Source organism: Asparagus officinalis, chromosome 6, assembly GCF_001876935.1.
Source record: "Asparagus officinalis chromosome 6, Aspof.V1, whole genome shotgun sequence".
NCBI lineage: Eukaryota > Viridiplantae > Streptophyta > Magnoliopsida > Asparagales > Asparagaceae > Asparagus > Asparagus officinalis.
In genome coordinates, this window is record NC_033799.1 from 71,407,835 (window position 1) to 71,425,114 (window position 17,280).

Consider the following 17,280-nt stretch of genomic DNA (forward strand, 5'->3'; position numbering starts at 1 on the left):
GCCAAAGGAGACATTGCCTCCTTCCATCCTTGATAGGGTTACAAACAAATTCTTGTTGCCCATCATGTGATGAGAACAACCACTATCAAGGTACCACATATCTTTACGTCTTGTGTGAGACGTTCCCTACATGTAAAGAAGTGGTAGAAACTTTACATACCCAAATCTTGGGTCCTTGAATGTTAGTACTTTTGGTACCCTTAGGTTCCCATGTTAACCCAAAATAATGAATATTATCTCTAATCCAACAATGTGTAGAAGTGTGACCATATCTCATGCAATATGTGCAAATAAAGTCTTTTCTTGTTGGTAGGGGCATGAGATCTATGATACCATCTTCTTATAAAATGATGATGAGCATTACTAGTAGAAGCATGATTGGCTTTTAACATGGCATTTTCATTTTTTAATTTTTTAATTTGAGACCTTAATTGTTTATTTTCAAAATCAAGGTCTCCAATTATTTCATCCTTTAAAGCAATAATATTATTTAGTGAGGATTGTAATTGCTCAAATTTTGAGTCACATGAATTATGCAATTTTTGGAAAGAAGATTGTTCTTTTGCTAACTTTTTTAAATTCAAAGTTTAGTTCCTCAAGAGCAGCTCCTAGTTCATATTGCATATAAAAAGATTCATCATCGGAGTCGTATTGTTTCTCATCTCCATGAGCCATGAATCACACGTTTGGATCATGAAAGGCGCACTTGGCGGCTTCTTCATTACTATCTAAATCGCATGGTTCGGATTCTTCCCATCCCGCATACATCGCCTACTTCTTCTTATACTTCATGTATTTTTCTTTTATCTTGGGACAATCCATTACTATATGTCTCGACTCATGACACTGAAAGCATTTACCTACATGAGAGGGAATTTGTTAGAATGGTTGTTTTTAAAATTTTTATTCATTCTTACCAATCTTGATATTCTCCGTGAGAGGTGTGCAACTTCTTTGGAGACATCAATCTCACTATCAGATGAGGAGGAGTCGCTTTCAATTGCTCCTTTGAGAGCTATTGACTTCATCTTTTAGGAGGGTTCTTTGTTTGTCCGTGGGGTTTCTTCCTCCTTCTCCTTAATCTTCTTCTCATGAACCTTTAATTTTCTAATAAGCCCATCAAGTGTGAGTGTCATGAGATCATTGACTTGCTCAATAGCTGTAGCTTTTGGCTCCCATGCCGGCATTAGAGAGCAAAGGATTTTGTAGTTCTTTTCTTGGTTCTCCAACACCTTGTCAAGGTTATGTAATTCATTAATAATTTTAGTAATTAACAAAACATGGCATCAATTGACTTATTTGGAAGCATTTCAAATAACTCATAGTCATGCATAAGGCTACTAATTTTGGACTCCTTGACTTGAGAAGTTCCTTCATGAGTGATACATATTTTCTCCCAAATTTCGTGTATAGTTGCACACGTGGAGACTCTATTATACTCATTTGTAGTGAGTCCACAAATCAAGGTGTTCATGGCTTTAATATTAAGGTTAGCCAAATGCCTTTTATTCTCGGACATATCTTTGCTAGGTTTTTTAATATATTTCTTCTCTACTATCTCTAGGATGTCAAGATCAATGCATCACAAATAAATTCTCATCATCGCCTTCCAATATGCAAAATTATTGCCGGTAAATAAAGAATGTCTAGTAGTTGATTGACCTTCAAGCATATGCACATTCATGTTTGAGTCTATTTGGATCTTTACTCTAAGGTGTTTAAACCTCAACAAATATAGAGACTTTGCTCTGATACCAACTGAAATTACCCTAGAGGGAGGTGGATAGGGTAATCAAACAATAAATGTGTAATTAATAAACTATGGCAATAAATAGAGAGAGAGTTAGAAAATAGTTATCCAAATTTACACGGTGATATGTTCACGAGGTTCGGTCCTCACGACTTACGTCCCCGACCATCTCTCCCGATGGTAATCCACTAATTACACCCGATTTGGAAGCCGGAATTTCTTCACAATGATCTCCCCATAAGATCTTACAATCCAAACAACGATCTCCTTGAGATCAAGCACTCAACACAATACAAGGTGAATGATATAAACTTTCTCACAACAATCCTATGGCAAGGATTCAGGAGATAATCAAATGAAGCATAGGGGTGTATGGGATGTGAAGTGGAAGATCAAAACTAAAAACTAAAAACTTGATAATTGAGATGAAAGTTTGAGCTCCAAAAACAAAACACAAGTAAACTCTTATATTTCTTTGCTTGCTTAAAATTATTGAGGTGAAGAGAGGTGTAGGATATATGTAGGAAGCCAAAATAACACCTGAAATCCAAAACAAATCCCAAAATCCTACAAAATCTGGAAATTCAGAAACTAACAGTTACAGTGCCATCAGTTGATTGATGGTACTATTCAGTCGACTGATGAGCTGACTGTTGGAGGCCACCTAGACTTTATCGATCCACTAATGAATTCATCAGTCGACTGATGACCGGCTTCGGTCAACTGATGGCTCATCAGTTGACTGAGCAAAAACTTTTCTACTTTTCCAGTGCGTTTCTTCAGTCGACTGATGATCCTCATCAGTCGACTGATAACATGCACAAGGAATTTTATGAACAGAAAAATTGAACTTTGAACCCCTTTAAAAAATAGCAAATAAATTCCAAAACATGTAAAATTTGGGAAAATATTTATAAAAGTGGAAATGAACATGTTGGAAAATGAATTTTTGAAATATCATTTCCCAAATGTAAAAGCTTATCATTGTTTTCAAATTTGGTCAAAAATAAGATTTTAGAAGTATGTGTGTGTGAACCCCAATTGCTTCAAATGTTATCTACTTTGTTTCTTGCCTACATTGTGATCTAGAGATAAAGTAAAAAAATACAAATATCACTCATATATGTATACAACTCTTGAGGCTCGATATTTACTAATTTGTTGATGAAGCTCCTCTTGTATATGTTTCTCTTAAAGGCTTTTCTTCATCAACTTACCTCCACCTCCTTGGATATCATCATTACGACGCAAGTTCCATCCATCCTCCAATTAGTGGCACCAAATTGCTTAACAAAATACATCTTGTATTATATCACTCAACAAGCAATTAGTATCTATAATGGGATTTGTAAATCATCATCAAAACATGAAACCTAACATGGTATGCCTATCGATGGCCAGCTCATGGATGATCACTTCGGGGGGAACCCCCGACATGTCTTTGGGTCCCTAGGCAAATATGTCAGCGTTAGCCTGTAGGAATTTGGTCAAAGATCCTCGCAAGGGCTTGACTAGATTGGACCCAATTTTGATCGTCTTTAATCCTTTTGATTAATAGGTATCTCCTAAAGCTCTTCCACCGGTGTCGTTCTCTATTGCTCTATTGATTTCTCCAACTGGAGGCATGCTTTCTTAATGGGCATGGCGCCTTGTGCACCTTTATCCTTAACCGAGAGTAGGTAACAGGACTTGGCCTCACGCTGATTGCTCCTAGCGACTCCGGCTCCATTTGGAGTTGAGAACTTGACCATCTGGTTGTAAGTTGAAGGAATGGCTTGCAAGAGATGGAGAACCAGGAACTAGACTTGGATGGTGGGTTACCTAGGGTACTCTCTGATTGTCAATGGGAGAGTTATCATCCCTTTTGGCAAGAGAGAATGTCCAGTAAATCCAACGGGGGTCCTCTACAGGTGAGCAAATAGGATTTGTCTAAGCCCATCTGATTGAAGGCACTGACATACAGGATGTCCACTGGCTCCCTATGTCGACCATGATCCGTTCCACCTGATAGCCATCAATTGCTGCGGATATGACGACATGGTCGTCATGAGGTGTCTCCATGCCTTACAATTCGGCATCCCCAAATGATATGGGCTCTTCTACCTTCGTCCTCTTGCTATTCTGGTCGACCTACAACGCCCTTTTAGCATACCTCTTCCAGGCGTTGTTGGATGACCCTCTAATAGTGGGACCGCCTCTAATTGTGTTAATGACCCCTTATGACTAGGCTCCAGGGTTTAGCTATCTCCTTGTAGTAGAGGATAGGTGATCGCGAGCGGAGTCTCATGTCGGTTCTTGGCAGGTCGGCTTCCCTGCGGTCTCGTCCAGAGGCAAGATTCTTCAAGTTCCCTCTCTCTATTAAGTCCTCAATATCCCTCTTGAGGATACGGAAGTTATTGGTGAGGTGGCCATGATCCTGATAATACCAGCAGAATGGTTGGGTGTCTAGGTTCTTTGGATTCGACCTCATCTTAGGGTGTCCCTCCTTCTGAACCATGGAGAGAGTATTGGTTAGAGAGGTATCGAAGATGGTGAGGTTTGCCATTGGCACCTGGTCCCACTTCTAATCCCTCTAGTTAGACCGATTAGCATGAGGGTCGACCCTTGGGATGTCTCTCGGCCACTCCTGCCTTGCAGGGGAGTTTCTGGTCGGCTCGAGCATTGGTACCACTACCGATACTACTGCCAAAGTTGACAGGGTGATCGGTACTATCGGTGCAACTGAAGTTATGGTTGTGGAAGTCTCTACAACCCTAGCCAACGCCTTATAGGCTGAGCGTCCTCCAAGTCCATATATTCGTGGGCTTTGGCCATCAACTCATCATAATTGGCAATTGCCCTTTTGGCAAGCGAGTCGGCTAACTCATTGCTCTGTAGGAGAGCAACGAGTGCGGACATGGTGACTGCACTCCCTGGATCATTGACCTCCAACCTCTTCGCTTGGAACCTCTTGAAGTAGGTTCAAAGGCTCTCTTCGGGCTCCTACCTCATTTGAATCAACACATGAGGGGAGCAACTTTTGTTAGGTGTCAACCAGGAAGTGGTGGATGAACTTTCAGCTGAGTTGTTGGAAGCTACTGATAGATTTCTTCTCAAGAGCATTCCATTAGAGCTTGTCTCACGCCCCTGGTTTCACACAAGGCTGTAGTCTAAGGTGAACCCAAGTATGTTAAACCTACCATGCACCCACACTGTGCAATAACAAGTTTCACCATTACAGTAATATCTCTCTAGTGGAATCAAACAACAGGTGTAGGTACAAAATAGGCAAATGAAGGTAATAACGTAATGAACATGATATATACTGAAGAGATATCTAGAAATAGTCAATAATCATGTTCCCAACTAAAATAAATGAAATACAACTGATACTAGAACACATATAAAATGTCTCAATACATAGTGTCAATGGAAATACTACTAAGGCACTCTGCCTTTCCAAAAATGTAATACAACTCTAAATGTTTGAAAATAAATAATAAACTATTATGGAGCATAGATAACTACTAATGTAAATTAAGATGGAGACTATGCCAAAACTCCATCAACCTGCGACTCTCTGTGCGCTTGACTCGCTACCTGAAAAGAGCGGAAACAACGAGCGTCAAAGTGCTAGCGTAATTATCTCCACCACCCCCAAGGGGAGGGGGTTAGGAGTATATATGAAAATAAGTTAGTAAATATAAATATAATACCATCTATCCTGAACTAAAAGGAGATTGAGATTTAGAAATCTACAACACGAGAATTAGTACATCGAACAAAATAATTCAAATAAGGAAACCTCATGTATATACTATGTCTCAAATTATGAATCGCTAAATCCTAACTCCAGAGTCCTAGGAATGAAATGGTAAATAAAAGAAACACAAGTACATACCTCAACAATACAAGTCATATCAAATCCTTATACTACCCTCGGGTAGTTGAAGCAGTCATAAAGAATATCAACTGATACATTCATCTCGCATAGTATAGGCTATGTAGGAAAACCTCAGTATATACCCTACTCTCGGGTAACTAACAAGGAATCATAAATGAAATCTGTGTAGTTATTTATCTAGAAATATAATAATACACATGGGGTGAAGTCTATTGCGGTCTCGTTACAGTATACCAACTAACACACTGCGTCATCATTTCTCACCAAAACAAGCCTCCGATCAACTACGATACAAAGGATAATCCTAAGGATTTCAACCATATTTCAGATATGAATCCTCAATGAAGATAGTTAGTTCAAGCATTGACTCAATGACATGAGCTAAAATCAGAAATTAACATACCAGTTTTAGTTCAAGACTTCGACAAACGATCAGACGATAAACGCAGCACCGGAAAATTTTTAGCCATTCAACTAAATACTGAATAGACTGAGAATTGAAAAAGTCAAAAACTGAAGCCAATTACAGGTCCTTTTACACTTACTAAAGGTTAGGCTTATCATATCCAAAGTATTTCAGGCTCTTCTATAAAAGAAACGAGCCCGAAATACTTTAGAGGGGGTATCTGTAGGTATCAAAAATTACGTATGGGTTCCCACACACAGCTCGAGATAGAGAGAAGATGATGAACATCATTATTCAAGTCAATGAGGATTATCTGATGCTGACAAGTATATTAAGTGAGTCGACGAAGGTTACGAATGGGAAAAGTAAAGTGCATATATGATTCATCTACTCCATATATGATTCACCTATGGGAGGTTGTAGATCTCTTCTTCAGCTTTCTAATGCACTTTGAATTACATCATTCTGAGATCGAATGGGAAAAGTATAGTGAAAACAGTCAAGGCACGCAAAACAGCACCTTGGTCGAAACCCGAGACACAAAGACTGTCTCAGGCACTGAAAACGTTGTTTTTTGTAGTTTTTGCCCGTTAACCACCCAGATTTCGATATATTCTGATCCAAAGCCTCTCCAACTAATTTGAAGCTATCTTGGAATGTGGTTAAGTAGTTACAGCTAAAGATAAGAGGGAATCGGTCATTCTTATCTGAAAATCAAGCTCCCGAAGCCTATAAATACAGCCCTAGGACCTTTATTTGTACAGATCCAGAATTCTTGAGCCTTGGCAAAGCCCTGTTGAACTGAAGAATGAGTAGCATGAATTTCAGAGAGTGGAAAGAGATCTCGATGAGCTATTCAGCATAAAGAAGAAGAGTTCGAGAGATCTGCATCCGTTCATCCATTTCCTAGAGATCGTACCTAGCTGCGATTCTCAAGAAGAGTGATTATCTCACTTTGGTGAGATAGTTACTTTAGTTTCTTGTCTCCTTTGCGAGGTAATAAAATCTATATTGGATCTGATCAGTCGGTGGTCCACGGATAAACCTTAGCACAGGCCAAGATCCTATGCAAACAGTGGGTGATAAACGTCTATTGCATGTGTTTTAAAAAAGTTATAATCTTTATTTTATTTGTGTAAGAAAGATCTTATAAAAAGACTAACTATTTTTTGAATTCACTATAACGACTGAAGTTGTAATGAGTTCCACGAATAAACTAACTTTCCACCAAAACACTTAAAGTTCAAACAAGTTTTGGTATCCAACTACTCTTGGTACCGAAGAGTCTAGGGACATGACCCCTATCATTAAAGCTCAAAGCCCTAGAGTTATGATCCCTTTTAGGCACATTTTGTACACTGATACGGTCAAAGCAAAAAAGTGTATAAATAACCTTTACGATTGCAATTTGTGCAATGAAAAGGTTGAAATGATTTACGTTGACCAATCGGTTGTGCACGGAACTCATTTGCAAAAATAGATTTTTTTTTAAATTGTTTTGCAAATGGGAAACTCTTCTCAAATCAAAACAAAATTTGGTCAAATGACCAAAACGACCATAAAATTCACATTGATACACATTAGCATGCTTATGATGAACTTTGTGAGTATGAGCATGTGAATGTGTATATGTAGATGATGAATCTAGATGAGATGCACAAGGAGCATTAATATTCTTATGTTTGTGTGCATCATAGCAAAATTTGGCTAGATGGCCTTTATGGCCGCAAATAGAGCACTTGTAAACTTTATTATATATGTGTGCATGATGTATGTGATGTTTGGATATAGTAGCATTAGACTTAGCACACATATTCATAAGCTTCTTATAATTATCAATGCAGGTATTAAGAGTTAAATCTAAAGATGAAATATTATTTTTAACAACATTCAACTCATTATTAGGCACATATGCATTAACATTAGAAGTAGAACAAATATAAGTGTTAGAAAAAGAAGTAACTTTATTTTTAATTTTTTCTACTTCTAACATGGCATTATCATTTTCATGAGTTATGCTAGCTATGGTTGAGGTCAAGTTATCATTTTCTAATTTTAACATATCATTGTTTGCTTTAAGATTTTTATTTTCTTTAACAATGATATCAAACTTGGAAGCTAGCGACTCATGATCGGATTTTAATATAACATGTTTTCTTTTTAAGTCAATAAAAATTGTATGCAACTTAGTGTAGACATGCATTAATCTATCATATGCACAAGGGAGTTCATTAAATAAAAGTTCACTTTCAGAATCGGAATAGTTTACCACACTAGGGTTATCCCCTAGTAGACGTGTGCATGATGCTCTAATGGAACTTAAAGAGGAGTCTCCAAAGCTTGTCGGATTGCCTCCAAGTTTGTAGGCAGTGAAAATTACCTAAGTGTCTGGCCCCAACAGCCAATAGCATGGGCTTGTCTGCATTCAGCGAGCCTAACAAAGCTCGCATGCAAGCACGAGCAAGATCGACAACACGTTCTGCTCGCCAATACGAGCCAAACATCTCCTATTTGTTAAGCTTGCCTGCAGAGCCCAATCGCCTCCCTGATGTGCTTGCTCGTAGAGCTCAGCTTCTCCTGTTTGTTGAGCTCACCCGTAGAGCTCAACTTCGCCTCCCCATCGAGCTCCCCGCAGAGCTCAATCTCTCCTGTTTATTGAGCTCGCCCATAGAACTCAACCACTCCTAATTATTGACTTCGCCCACAAAATTCAACATCTCCTTGTTTATTGAGCTCGCCCACAGAGCTCAAACATCCCCTATTAGCTTGACTAGCTCGCATGAATCAAGCTCATCAAATCATTAAGCTCGCCAGTACGAGTTCAGCCTCGCCTGAATACTTCGCTCTCCCGCACGGGTCAAGCACACCAGCAGGGAGTTCGCCCGCACGAACTCCGCTTGCCAACGAACACCAGCTCACACGTTAGAGGGGTCCGCTAGAAGGGTCCACCAGCCGATCCTACCTATTCGCCAAGCTCGCCTACAAGCTCGCCTGAGCATTTAGATAGCGCATGAGCTCACCCGTAGCTTTGCCAGCCTCGCCTGAGCAATGCAAGCGGGTTGCTTGCTTGTAGGAGTGGACCTACCCACTTCCCAAGTCCTAGGTGATGATGAGGCATGGCTCTCATCACCCCTATAGTGGTCACATCCCACAGCTAGGGAGGGCATGGTACCCCTCACCCATTGGTGGTTATATCCCATAAATCAAGGGATGACCCATGACATCCCTTGCCTATCTAAATCCATCTTCATCTAATGTGAAGAAGGCTGGAGTCTTGGCATTTGATTGAGGCTGGAGATTTTGATCCTCAAGACTCTTCAAACAGAGACCTTCATTCAGCTCACTTCCTTGGTAGAACATTCCTAGCTCCCCGTCTGGATTGTTGAATCAGACTCAATCTAAACTCTAAGATTTGAGGCTCGTCAGCTCTTTGAAAACTCTTGCATCGTAGCTCTCTCCAAGCTTGCATCTTTTCAAGCTGGGGTATAGTCGAACTCAATCGCTCTGGAGTCTCAACTATGCACTAAATCTACAATCGTAACTTTGATCGGATCGTCCAAGGGAAGCAAACTCAACGTGAGCACTGAGGGAGGCGTCCTACCGTTTCCAACAAACCCATGTTAAATAAGGAGGGTCACCCCCTCCTCCTCTGTTGTAAAATATTAATCGTTAGTTTGTAATAAACCACTCTTATAAATACAAACAGGCCCCCTCGAGCGGGAAGTCTATCTTTTACGCACCGACAAAAAATGGAGACCATAATGGGAGAAACCGTTCATTCTAATGAATTGGTGGTGGCACGGTTTAACGAAGTTGCGAAAGGGACAACCGTTGAGTCCTTTATGATCGAGTTCGACCAAGCTAAGTACGAAGAATACTTATCTTCTTCCTCCTCTGGTAGCCAAGTATAGAGTCACACGTGTGGCCCGACCCCAAGTGGTCGAGGCAACTATTCCTAAGAGCTCTACCCAAGCTAAAGCAGGGGGTTCTATCTCTCCCAGGCTAGCTAAGGCCGAACCGAAAGCTAAGCAAGCGAGCCAAAGGACTGCTCGTTGGGTTCCCAAGCAACCCACGTAGTCCCCTATGCAAGAGGAGACTATGGTACGTGTCGGGACGGACCACGCCTTCGCTATTGACATAAGTCTCCCCCTCTCTAGAAGAGCCTAATGGCTGTAACGACAAGCTCTCGCCCATCGGGAAGCCCGAGCCTCCACTTCTTATGATGGCCTGAACTACTATTCAGGCCTAAGAAGATCCAGACAAGAATCTAAAGTTCCCAATGTTGGCGGATCGAGTCGATCAGGCGAGCCTACCTATTTAGGCAGGTTCCCCCCATATGGGTAAGATTCCCAAAATGAGCGAACTTAACATTCCAGGCGAGCCTAACATTTCAGGCGAGCCTTACTCCAGTAGTAGAGTTCCCCATCGGGGCGGACTTATTAACTCAAGTGAGCCCACCAAAGCAAGCAGGCTTCGCTCTTCAAGTTACCTACCCAAATCAGATGAGTCACCCAGATCAGGCGAACCTCATGATTCACGTGAGCCAAGCCTTCAAACAGACGAGTTCCACACAACAGGCAAGCTTCACCTCCTAAATAGAAGCATGCATGCATGCGAACCCCAGCAGGACCACCTAAGAACCAGCCTTAGCCAAAAAGGCAAAGCTAGAACAACTCAAGAGAGCGAACCTTGCCTGATTGAACTGACAACACGAACTCGCCAGCAGTTGGGTAAAGCTCGCTCAAACTCCAGACCATGCCTGTCAAGGCAAGGTCGCCTGAATGAGCAGTCGGCTCGAGCTCGCTAGCAGTCGGCTAAAACTCGCCTAAACTTTAGACCTCTCCTGTCAAAGCAAGATCGCATGAAGTCAACACTTGGAAAATTCCCCAAATGTTCTCACTCTGACTCCCTTGAATCTCTTCCGTGCAATTGCACATCTGGTCCTTCGATGCTAGGGGTTGCTACCACCAACCCGTAGGAGATCTCAGGAATCATCTGACTCGCAAACACACTATTCACGAGGCTAACTCTTAGTGTCATTGCGAGAGGCTCATCTAGGCGGTACTTGCCAACTGCCAGTGCACTGAGGTGACGAAGCCATCAGTCTTCGGGAGACTTTCTCGACGGTCTCCTAAGCCAAGACATCCTCACCGAAGATGCCATTGTCAGAAGAGGCAGGCCATGGGTGACTTAAAGATACTAATAGCCACATTCAACATGAGAGGGAAAGATAAAGCCTGGCATTCAGATTCATTAGATCTTGAATATACCCCGGGGTTCAGATAGCCCCCTGTTGAAGAGGGGGGTATGTACCAACGCACTCTCCTTCAAACAGGAGTAGCTATCCAATTTGATTATACTCATTTTTCACCCATCTACAACAATAAGGATGAGGTGTGGTCAGCAGCGACATCTCAGACCTCAAGCTCAGCTTACGGCAAGCACGCAAAGGTGCACATGGCGGAGGCCTCCGACGATCTCACTAAAAGTTCAAGGAGCAGTAGGTAACCATCAGCTCTCTAAGGTAAATGATGGAACAACTTCTCAGCAAGAAGAAGAAGACAAGAAATTCGCGAAATCGATGAAGACCCTCAAGGAACAGAGAGCAAGAGCTTACTCCTCCTCACACGACTAAAGAAGAAGATAATCGTGAGCCGCATTTGGATTATTCTAACAAATCCTCGAGAAGACACTCTCATTCAGGTAGCACTACCCAAGACAAAAGGTTCGATGAGTTCTAGAGTCAGCTCAACGCTTTGAAACTTCAGAAATACATGAACGAGCTGGTGGTGGTTCGACCCTATCAGTCAGATGGGACATGGTCGGCTACCCGACAAAGTTAAAACTAATGTGCCTGGTCCAGTATGATGGCAAGGGCTCTCCCTCACAGTGCATCTACTAGTTCCTGACTCAGACGGGATTCCTCATAAGAAACAATGCCATTCTCACCCAACTATTCATTGGTGCCCTGAGAGGAGTGGCCTTTGAGTGGTTTCGTAAGCTAGAACCAGGCTCCATCACGGCTTGGGCCGATGTGGAGAGGCTTTTCTTGGCTCGTTTCTTCGATGATGATACGAAGGTATCGATGGCCACCCTACTGGCTGACAAACAAAAGAAGACGGAGTCAGTCAATAATTGTGTCAAGAGATTCAGAAATTGATCACTTTAGTGTCGGGACCAAGTCTCCTTGAGCACCCTGGTTGAGATGTGCCACAACAACCTCTTAATCGACATTCTGTCCAGAATCAGCATGGTGGAAACCCGAACCTTGAAGGAACTTGTTCGCTAAGGTGATCAAGTCGAGAACATGATCAAAAGATTGGAAGCTAAAGAGCCTCAGCCCAAGAGCAGAGCTTCGGAGCCAAACACTAGGTCAAGGTGGAAGGAGATCATGGCTGTCGATTCTACTGCAACCCCCAAGCCCGCGCAGAGGCAAAAGCCCAGGCCTTTCGAGCAACGCCCACAAAGGCAATACAACTTCACAGAAGACCAGGTGGTGGTTACCTTCAACACTCTTCTCAAGAGCAACAAGATCAAGATGCCATAAGTCATGAAACCTAAAGACGTGAACAAAACCGATGATCCAGGCTACTGTGCATGCCACAGATTTATCGATCAACGCACCTCCAAATGCTATATCCTTAAGGATAAGCTGCAAGCTCTTTACGACGCAGGACTCCTAAAGAAGGAAAAAGTGCAGAAAGCGGTGACTACGAACATGATCACCCTTTAATTTGAAACGGGTCTCCCTGAGGTTCATACACCGGTAGGAGTCGTGCCCATCCCCAAGGTAGAACTAAACATTGTCAATGACGACCCTCACAATCAATAAGGAAATGCTTGGTACCACATACCTTGACGTTAGTACAGGTGATGTGGGTTCATCCTGACCTCCTCGATGATGAGCAATAGAATTCCAACAAGTCCAAGGGAAAGTCTAAGCTTTGTAATGTCATTTCGGCAATTTCGGACGATAACAGAGTGGAAGTAGCAACCCTCACTGATTTCAATGAGGAGGCAGACGTATTGATCACCCGAGTAGGGAAGGACTTTGTCAAGAACTACCCTTCGACGTCAGAGAGTCTGACAAGGCTACCAGTAGGACTGCCACCGACAGTTCAGCCAAGTCCTGACAAGCCAAGCTCAATTGGTCAACCCTTTTGGTTCGACCTACTCGCCCAGCTAAAGAATATTCTAGCCAAGATCACTCTATACAAGCTACTGTGGTTGTCCAAGACAACACACGAAGCCCTGTGAGAGGCGCTAACTGATTCAGAAGCCTTCGCCATGCATTTCTTGCTCACTCCCGAAGAGGAGGCAAAATGGGATGTCCATAATGCTACCAGGCATCCAAACAACAGATCCCCTGCATCACTTTCACTCTGGAGGATATATTCATCAAAAGCACATCTCACGACTGACCCTTGTACTTCACAGTATACATCGACTCTTCGAGAGTAGATAGAATCCAGGTGGATCTAGGGTATGCACTGAGTATTGTCCCCTTGAAGCTCATCAAGCACTTGGGGTGCCTCAAAAGCGGTTGTCTTCGACAACCACCCCAATCTTTGGCTTCAACACCACTAGAATCCGGCCGCTCAGAAAGATTCGTCTCAAATGCCAATTAGGTGACATGAAAATTGAGGTGACCTGCTATGTCATCGACGTAGAAATATGTGAATGACTACGACCAATACTTGAAATATGTGGATGACTACGACCAGGTGAAGACGGTAGTTGTAGATAAACAGACCTTCAAAGGGGTTGAAAACTACTTCACCGACTCCCTGCTCTACCAGGACTCTGAACCGGGGAACAAACCACCAGTCAAGGAAGGGGGTAGCGGCAATGAGGCCGATAGTGAGTCTGAGTGCAATGAGGGTCTTGTCTTAAATGACATTTAACCCATTATAATTGGCTACGAAGGCATTGCTATAACCGACACTGATAAGGTGAATGGACTTACCCTGAATGAGGAACCTCATCTTTCTTACTTGTTGTCTGGTGTAGAATCTGTTAATGATGAGTTCAACGACTTGATCTCGAGATTGTACTCCAATTCTTCTTTACACTTGCCCGTGCACTCGACATTAGTCATGAACAAGCAGATGGTTGAGTCCTCGCAAGTTGTCTTTATCATACCTACCCAAAATATTTCTCAGCAAGAAATTATCTTCGAAAGGATAGACCAACCCACACGCATACTGTAGGACGAGTCCGACGAAGATGAATCTGCTCCTTAATTCTCATGTTACAGCCCCGTCGTAAAACACAAGATGGAGAGGATGGGTTATGACTTCATTCGCCAAGAAGGTTTAAAATACGGCGAAGGCTAGAAGATGCCTCTCCGACCTACCTACGTATTCAAAGGGAAGCCTGACAATTACTATGGTAAAACTTGAAGAGGGTTAGGGTACTCCTCCTCTTCCTCAGAGTTGTACTACAATTTTAGCGAAATATCCAACGATGCTCGCTCAGACGATCAATCGTCGAAGCCCTCGACTTGGGATTCAGATGTCAGCATCGGGACCCTTTTCAAAGACTTCACGGTCAACATGGCTACGGTCGATACCACTAAAATCTAAGAGGATTAACAGATTCTGCTTTATGACAAAGCATGGGATCGCCACATCAGTACCCAGTGGATTGGTTGCTTCAAACAGCGTGAACCGTCCACAGAGGACAAAGTGCTCCAAATAAATATGAGAGACGAGGCAAATCCAAAACTCATATTTATCAGCGATAGATTACCTCTCCAGGAGAAGGAAGACCTCATATCCCTCATATGAGAATATATCGATGTCTTCACATGGAATTATGAGGACATGCTCAGCCATGATCCTCAGATCATCATGCATCGCCTCAACATCAGCTCAGACGTTAAACCCATCAAACATCAGCAGAGACGGTTTCGTCCATAAATCATGGAGACAATCGAATCCAAGGTAAAAAAAGCTGATCGAATCAGGCTTCATTAGAGAAGAGCAACACCCTGATTGGTGGCCAACATTGTTCCGGTCCTGAAGAAGAACGGAAAAATTCGTATTTGCATCGACTTCAGAGACCTCAACGCTGCATGTCCCAAGGATAAATTCCCTTTGCCCATTACGGATGTCATCATCAACAACACCTGTGGCTTCGAGAGGATGTCCTTCATGGACGGATTCTCAGGGTATAATCAGATCAAGATGCACCCTGAGGATAAAAACACACTTCGTTCAGAACTTCGATGGGGGTGTACTATTATACAATCATGCCCTTCAGGCTCAAGAACGCTAGTGTAACCTATCAACGCGCCATGAGCACCATCTTCCGAGATCATCTACGAAAGATAGTTGAATGTTACGTGGATGACCTGGTCGTGAAGAGTCATAACAAAGATGATCACCTTCAAGACCTGAGAGTCATGTTCGACCTTATGCACTCCCATCAACTAAAGATGAACCGTACGAAGTCATTCTTAGGTATGACGAGTGGCAAGTTCCTCAGATTTGTCATCATGACAAAGGGGATTCACATTGATCTCGACAAAGTGCGAGCTATCCAAGAACTCCAACCATCCAGAAATCTCAGGGAATTAAGGGGACTACAAGGATGTTTGGCCTACATCCGAAGATTCATCGTAAATCTTTCAGGCAAGTGCCAACCCTTCTCTAAGCTTATGAAGAAAGACGCCTACTTCGTATGGGATGAACTTTGACAACAAGCTTTCAAGGAGATCAAAAATTATCTCTCGAATCCACCAGTCCTGGCGGCCCCGATCTCAGGCAAACCCTTCCTGATCTATATGCGGGAAATAGAGCATTCTCTCGGCACCCTCTTAACACAGAACGATGATGCCGGCCATGAGCAAGGAATCTACTACCTGAGTAGGACCGTGTAAGGAGCTGAACAGCGATACCGCATGGTCGAAAAGGAATGTCTGGCCCTAGTGGTCACAATTCAGAAAATGCAATACTACTTGGTCGGTCAAACTATTCATGTCATCTCTCAGATGAACTCCATCCGAGTCTTCATGACATAATTCGGGTCCTTGAATGGGCGCCTCACAAGATGGGCACTCTTGCTGTCTCAATATGACATCCACTTCATGTTACAGAATTCTATCAAAGGACAGGCAATCTGCGATCTCATGTCCAGCCACCCACTCGATTCAAAGGCTGACTTGTTTGAAGACATGTCGGATGAAACCTACGAGGTCAATACTACCTCGCAGGAAGAAGTCTGGCAACTATACTTCGATGGCGCATCTCGTGTGGGTGCAAGTGGGTCTATCATCGCAGGTGTGGGGGTGGTCTTGGTTTCTCCACAAAACCATGTATTACCCCGAGCTTTCTCACTAACTGAGCCATGTACCAACAATGTGGCTGAGAACAATGCCCTGCTCATTGACTCGACTTTGCCAAGGAATTGGGGGTGAAGCACCTTGAAGCCTATGGTGACTGTCAGCTCATTGTCAAGCAAATGACGGGGGAATATGAAGTCAAAAATGACGACTTTATCCCATGTCACCAAGCAGCTATTAAATTAGCCAAATCATTCGGCAGCTTCCGCATTGAGCATGTACTACGTTCCAAGAACATGCATGCAGATGCATTGGCGTCATTAGCAGCTAACTTAGCTCAATCGCTGGGGACAAGCCAACAAGTCACCGTCGCAAGCCGACAACTCTACCAACCAAAGTATGCCCTGAAGGCGAATACAACTTACCGGGCAGCCGATCAACTCGAGCTAAGAGATTGGTGTTTCCTGATCATTGACTACGTCTTGTACGGTATACTACTTAAAGACATCAAGGAGCGGGATTCTATTCACAAACGCACACCGAAATTCTACTACGATGCAACCACAAAGGCATTGTATCGTAGATCGTACAACGACATGCTGCTTCGATGTCTCTCAATGATAGAAGCACAGGAAGCCCTGCGGGAAGCCCATGATGTCACTTGTGGTGCTCACAAACCCGGACCCAAGCTCTAGGACCGCTTGCAAAGAATTAGCTACTATTGGCCCAAAATGGTCAATGACGCTGTCACTTACGCCAAGGGTTGCCACGCGTGTCAAATCCACACTAATTACATGCACAAACCACCCGAAGACTTGCATCCGACGACAACTTTGTGGCCGTTTGAGATATGGGGGATGGATATCGTCAGACCGATATCTCCTCCATCGGATAAAAACCATCGATTTATCCTTGCGATAACCGACTACTTCTCCAAGTGGGCCGAAGTTGTCCCC